We start from the raw sequence: 6,000 nt of genomic DNA, 5'->3' as shown, positions 1-6,000 counted from the left end.
AAAGAGGCCATTTTGAGTAACATACCCAGGACATTGTACAAAAACATCCTCTCAATGTTCGCTCTATCTAGGCCATTTAATATTTGATAGGTTTCAATGCAGTCCCCCCTCATTCTTCTAAACTCCAGTGAACGCAGCCCAGAACCATCGAATGCTCCTCATACATTAAATTTTTCATTCCCTGAATCATTCTAGTGAACCTCCTCTGGACCCTCTCCAATGCCAGCATTTCCTTTCTCAGATAAGGGCCCAAAACTGCTCACAATACCACAAATATGGTCTGACCAATGTCTTATAAAGCCTTAACATTACATGTTGCTTTCATACTCGAGTCCTCTCAAAATGGATGCTAACATTACATTTACTTTCCTGACTACCAACAATTATGATATTCTGAGATCTCTGATCCCCTTCATTTCTGGCTTTTTAATTTGCCAGAACCAAGGAAAATCCAGTGATCTGTGTGCGTATCCATTTGAAGGTAACACAGTAACTGGAAGAAATAGTTAAAGATAAAATTCTGATGCCTCTCAACGTCCCCGTTGTGAGAGATGGAAACAGATACTGCTGGCCAATGGGAGTCTGGTGAAGCTGTACAGGCCACTTTCTGGACAGTGGATGCAATGGTTTGCAGAAGTGTTCATGACCTCCAACCGTACCATCAGCTTCAGAGGGCGATGGAGATGGGAACTCATCAATAGCCTATTCTCTGCTTAGGACTCAGGGCCCAAATGAAGTAAGTCGGTAAAATTCTGGTATTGAATTGGCAAGTTGAACAAAAGTAAGGACAATATCTTGAATTCTTGTAAAACACTGGTTTGGCTATGACCTGTGTATTGGGGCCAGTTCTAGGTCTCACACTTTAGGTTGATTATAAAAGGAGACAACAGAGAACATTCCCCAGAGAGGCTCCAGCCATGAGGTAGATCAATAATAGAAATAGACTGGAAAAGCTGAGGTTGTTCCCTTTTTGCAGAGATGTCTGAAAGGAGATTTGACGTGGTTTTGGATTGTGAAGGGTTTTGATAAGTAAATAAAGACTTGTTGTTTGCATTTTCAAATGATTCATCAGACAGACACCATAAATTAAAGGTAGATAGACAAAGAACACAAGTAAGATGCAAGGAAAGTAATGATCTTCAAGCATTAAAGTAACAATCTCAAATACAAAAGAATTCTCCTCAGGCTTCCAGCCAGGTACAGGCACAGGTTCCAAATGATGTTTCGATAACAAACTCTGCCATCGGAATGTCGGTTGAGGTTGATACCTGTTCCCGGCTGGAAGCCCGAGAAGAGTTTATTCATCATATATGCTGGGGGAAGCACCAGATCCAATCTCATATACATTTTCTGAATGAATTGTGAAAGAAGCTTCAACAATGGCTGTCAACAGGAATTGGTTATATATTCTGAAGAATAAAATTATTGGAAATGGAACAAAACATGCTTGAAGAAAATGCAACCTTTCTTATGATTTAATTATTCTTGCTTATCTCCTGACTTCCATCGTCTTACCAATACTTCTAAATCCTTAAATTTTGGAAAGTTCTCCCTTATTCTCTGCCTTGTTACTTTTCTCTTCTCCAGTTGAAGAACAACCGAAGGGCCAATCATTTGGACAGCTGTGTCACTGCCTCACGTCACCCCATGAAATGCACAATACACTTCTCCAAATTAGAGGCACCATAAAAATGCAATTAAAAAAAAAGTACCAAACAATGATATAAATAAATGGAGTCAAGAGAGCACTGATTTGAAAATGAGTTGCCACATTTTGAACATCAGGCTTCTCAACCAGCGTGGATAAGTTCACCTTTGCTCACCTCAACCCTGAACTGATTCCACAACCTGTGGACTCACTTTCAAAGAGTCTGCAGCTCCTGTTTTCAGTAACCCACACAAAATGCTGGAGGAACTCACCAGGACAGGCAGCATCTATGGAAAAGAGTAAACAGTCCACGTTTCAGGCCAAGACCTTTCATCAGGACCTCAGTCTTGTTGAGGGGTCTTGGCTCCAAACGTCGACGGCTTACTCTTTTGCGTAGATGCTGCTTGGCCTGCTGAGTTCCTCCAGCGTTTTGTGTGTGTGGTTTGGATTTCCAGCATCCTGTTTGTCATGTTCTCAGTATTATTTATTGACTTTTTAAATGATGATGATTATTATTTTGTATTTGCACAGTTGTCTTAATTTGCAAATTGTTTAATTGTAGTTTTTAATATTGTTCTACAGTGAATACCCACAAGAAAACGAATCTCAAGTATTTGATGTAATCTCAGATCTTTAGCATTTGGTGACACATAGGTAGTTTGATAATAAATTTACTTTGAAAAAAATAGACGGGGGTGATTTGACTGCCGTTCGTGTCTACAGTATATCTAATAATCTCCATCAGATAATATCGAGTCTGCATTTTAAAATGGGCCGGCGCACATTCCCAAGCTCTCCCCTGGTCCCCAGGCTTACTCACAGCCTGCCCTACAGTACAAACAGGTTTCCTTTTCTTTCATGCTGTTAACCCAGTGGTTATTTGATATACCTGCTTTGTGGAGGTGGGCAGTAGGTGTTGGTTATTATGGTATGGCAGCTGACTGGATTGGTTGACTCTATGCACAGTCGCTAAGTTGCCTGTTGGCGCACGGCCTTTGGGTTTTTCCGCCGGCGGAGCGTGTGCGCGCTTTGCAACTACCTGGACGAAGAGAGGAAACGTGAGCGCCTTCGATCGGCAGCGCGCACACACACACACAAACACAAGAGAGAGATCTGCGACCTTTTTTAAGTCTCAGCAGAGGCTGGTGGATCACTAGGCACCGCTGAAAATGGAAGCACTGTCAAATCTCTGTGTCTAGACTCGAGAAAACAGAGCGGGTGTGGAGTTACCGTGGTAGGAAGAACACCTTTCATCGCTTTGTGTGTGTGTGTGTGTGTGTGTGTGTGTGAGAGAGAGAGGAAGAATTTGACTAATATGCAAATATCACTACAGGCTCAAATTGTGCAAGGTTATTTATAAAATACGTAACGTTCTGAGTTCTCAGATGTTAATTGGAAAGTGACTTTTTTTGTCTCCAAAATCGGCATGTTTTATCAACCCCTCGTGCATAAACGAAGTTGCGATTCCGTTCGAAAGTTTTCGAATTAAAACAGCATCTTTTAAAAAGGACTTGGACACGTATAGATCCAGAGAAAGGATCCTGAATACCCCTCCCCCTTGAGAATTCTGTTTTTTGTTAAACAGAAGTTTGAGGAGAGCTTCGCCGCAACGTGCCAGAAGTGTTTCCCAAAAAAAACACAACGACCTCATTGTGACCGAATTGTTATTTCATCATAATCGACCCCATTCAATGGGCTTGCCAGAACGTATTAAAAAAAAATAAATTAACCTTAAAATGAAAGATTAAGTTTAGGACGCGGGAGCTCGGGCTAATATCCTCTAAACCTAAACATTAAACATCGATTTTAAACGGAATCGCAAATATCTCTAGCCATCCAAAGTTACTTTAGCACAAAATCTTAACTATATCTTAATCATTGCCATTGCACTGTTATAGATGCCGATTCCCAGAATAAAAGGGTCAAATGCAGTCTCTATTCCAGGCACGGCTGCTAAATGGCATCCCTCGCTAACTGCTATATTAAGACACCAAAAGGGGAGTCCAAGGAGAAATTTATAAATCCCTGAAACTCAATTTGACTTAATGTTTTGATGTGCATCAAAATTGCGAATAGTGCTATAAAATATCATTTTGCAAACAGTTGGAATGAGTAGATGCACCATTTAATACAACTTGAACACTGCGCAAACAGTGATTTAAATGCACTGGGCATCTCCGGAGCGGAGATGTGCTTTCCAAGTTCTATATAGGGAGTAGCACGTGTCCGCCCACCCCCTCCCCGTTGCAGGCATCGACTTCTGATTGGGTTGAGCCGCTGTCAATCTCTAGCGCAGACGGACACGCCCCCTTTCTGTGTGTCGTGCCGTCACTGGTTAATCAGAGGAGGGATCGCCCGTGTCAATCAAGGGGCCGGAGGGGGGCGGGTTGCGGCTGGCACGTGCGTCATTTCCGTTGTCAGGTTGGGGGCTCCGTTGGTTGGGTGCAGCGGGCGAGGCTTTTGACGGGATGGAGTCGGCTGCCGATGCCGCGGCGACGTTCGCCTCGTTCCGCGGTCAACCGGCTCCTTCAGGGATGCGTCTGCTGTCAGTCAGCTGCCCTGGGATATAACTGCAGAGCGGTCGGTGAAAGAGGGCTGCCCGGCGGATCGAATCGATAGGTGGACCCGCGGGCCTGGCATGAGAGGCAGGGACCGGCGGTAGGTTGGGTTGGGGAGGGGAGGGTGGGCAGGCAGTTGCGGCCTTGCCAGACCGACTGAGACGGCGGCGCTGTGGGAGGTCTGGACAGGCCCATTTGCCCTGTGGGGGGGGAGGAGTGTGCATGGAGGCCCCTGCCTCAGGAAGGAGAGTCTCCGAGGGTGTCCCCTTTTGTTACTTGCAGAGTCACTGGTTATTGACCCCCCCCCCCCCAGCGCCTCTGTCTGACCCTTCCCCCCCCCCCCGGCGCCCCTGTCTGACCCTCCCCCCCCCGGCGCCCCTGTCTGACCCTCCCCCCCCCGGCGCCCCTGTCTGACCCTCCCCCCCCCCGGCGCCCCTGTCTGACCCTCCCCCCCCCCGGCGCCCCTGTCTGACCCTCCCCCCCCCCCCGGCGCCCCTGTCTGACCCTCCCCCCCCCCCCCGGCGCCCCTGTCTGACCCTCCCCCCCCCCCCCCCCGGCGCCCCTGTCTGACCCTCCCCCCCCCCCCCCCGGCGCCCCTGTCTGACCCTCCCCCCCCCCCCCCCCCGGCGCCCCTGTCTGACCCTCCCCCCCCCCCCCCCCCCCGGCGCCCCTGTCTGACCCTCCCCCCTCCCGGCGCCCCTGTCTGACCCCCCCCCCACACACAAATGGTTCATGAACGTTTTGATGTTTTGGCTATGGTAGTTGGAATTTGGAACTGTGAGAGCTTTCAGTATCTTCTGGTGTTGTGATACTTCGCTATCTCAAACTGATTTTCTCAAACTGTCCTCTCAACTTGGATTGTCCCTTAATGAGTATTGATTTCAGATGGATGAAAGGCTTGGATTTATCTTCATCATATGAAGCTGCCAATGAATATTATTTTCCTGTCTGTTTGAATTGGGCTTTCATCCTCTTACCAATGTCAGTGTGATTAGGGCTCATAGACATTAATAGTGTTGATTGAGATAACAAAGTTTCAGTTCTTCGAAATGGTGCTGCTGATTTTTGTTGTGAGAGCAGATTTTTTTTCGGATTTGAGATCGTATCTTAGAAATGAAAACTTGATAACCTTGTTAATGTGCTGGTGATTTGTGCACATACCTCTGGAATTGGACTCGAACTCAAAGCAACACAGGTGGGACTCAGCAGGACAGGCAGCATCTCTGAAGGCAAGTGGGCAGTCAGTGTTTTGGGTTAAATCCATCTGGACTCAAAGATGGGGGAAGTGACTGATATATAAAAGTGGAGGGAAGGTGTTGAGCAAGAGCTGCCACGAAATAGGTGGATCCAGGTGAGTTTGTGGTGGGTGGGAGTTGATGGATAATGAGAGGTCAGTGGGGTTAGTGCCAGAAGCAATATTGGCCGGGCAGCCAGCAGCACCTTGGTCTCAAAGTCTACTGATTGATATATTTCTACCAGCTGAATGATAGGAACTGTTATTAGGAGATGGAACAGAAAATTACTTTTGGTTGTTTATTTGAAAGCTGAGCTCCCAATTCATACATGTAGATGCATATTTCTTTGAGCTTTGTGTGGTTCTTTGGCCACGTTGTGTTGAGACTTCCACGGCTAATTACTGGCCATTTTTTATTTGATGAGGGGTAGTAATATTCAGGTTAAATTGATGCTTGATTCTTGAACTTCGTTTCAAGTACTAAAATTTTCACCTGAGTCTGAAGTTGCTTATGGCTGTCATAGCTTGGGTAGGTAGTGGGGATAAATGGAGATAGCTCC

The 6,000-nt window shown here is 46.4% G+C and overlaps 1 protein-coding gene across 3 annotated transcripts in view; it reads left to right on the top strand.

Annotated features, from left to right (window-relative positions):
- The first annotated feature begins 2,692 nt into the window (after positions 1-2,692).
- stk40 (serine/threonine kinase 40) overlaps positions 2,693-6,000 on the top strand; it is a 101,713-nt gene continuing 98,405 nt past the window's right edge. Inside the window, exon 1 of one of the 3 annotated variants that reach the window (XM_059954323.1) lies at positions 2,693-2,882. The gene's annotated coding sequence lies outside the window, so the exon portion shown is untranslated. Of the gene's footprint in view, positions 2,883-4,051; positions 4,307-6,000 lie in introns of those variants that run through there. The other 2 variants (XM_059954325.1, XM_059954326.1) reach the window with 2 other exon arrangements.

This window comes from Hypanus sabinus, chromosome 30 (assembly GCF_030144855.1).
Source record: "Hypanus sabinus isolate sHypSab1 chromosome 30, sHypSab1.hap1, whole genome shotgun sequence".
Taxonomy (NCBI): Eukaryota; Metazoa; Chordata; class Chondrichthyes; order Myliobatiformes; family Dasyatidae; genus Hypanus; species Hypanus sabinus.
The sequence above is the reverse complement of the archived record's forward strand: the minus strand, read 5'-3'. Positions and strand labels throughout refer to the sequence as shown.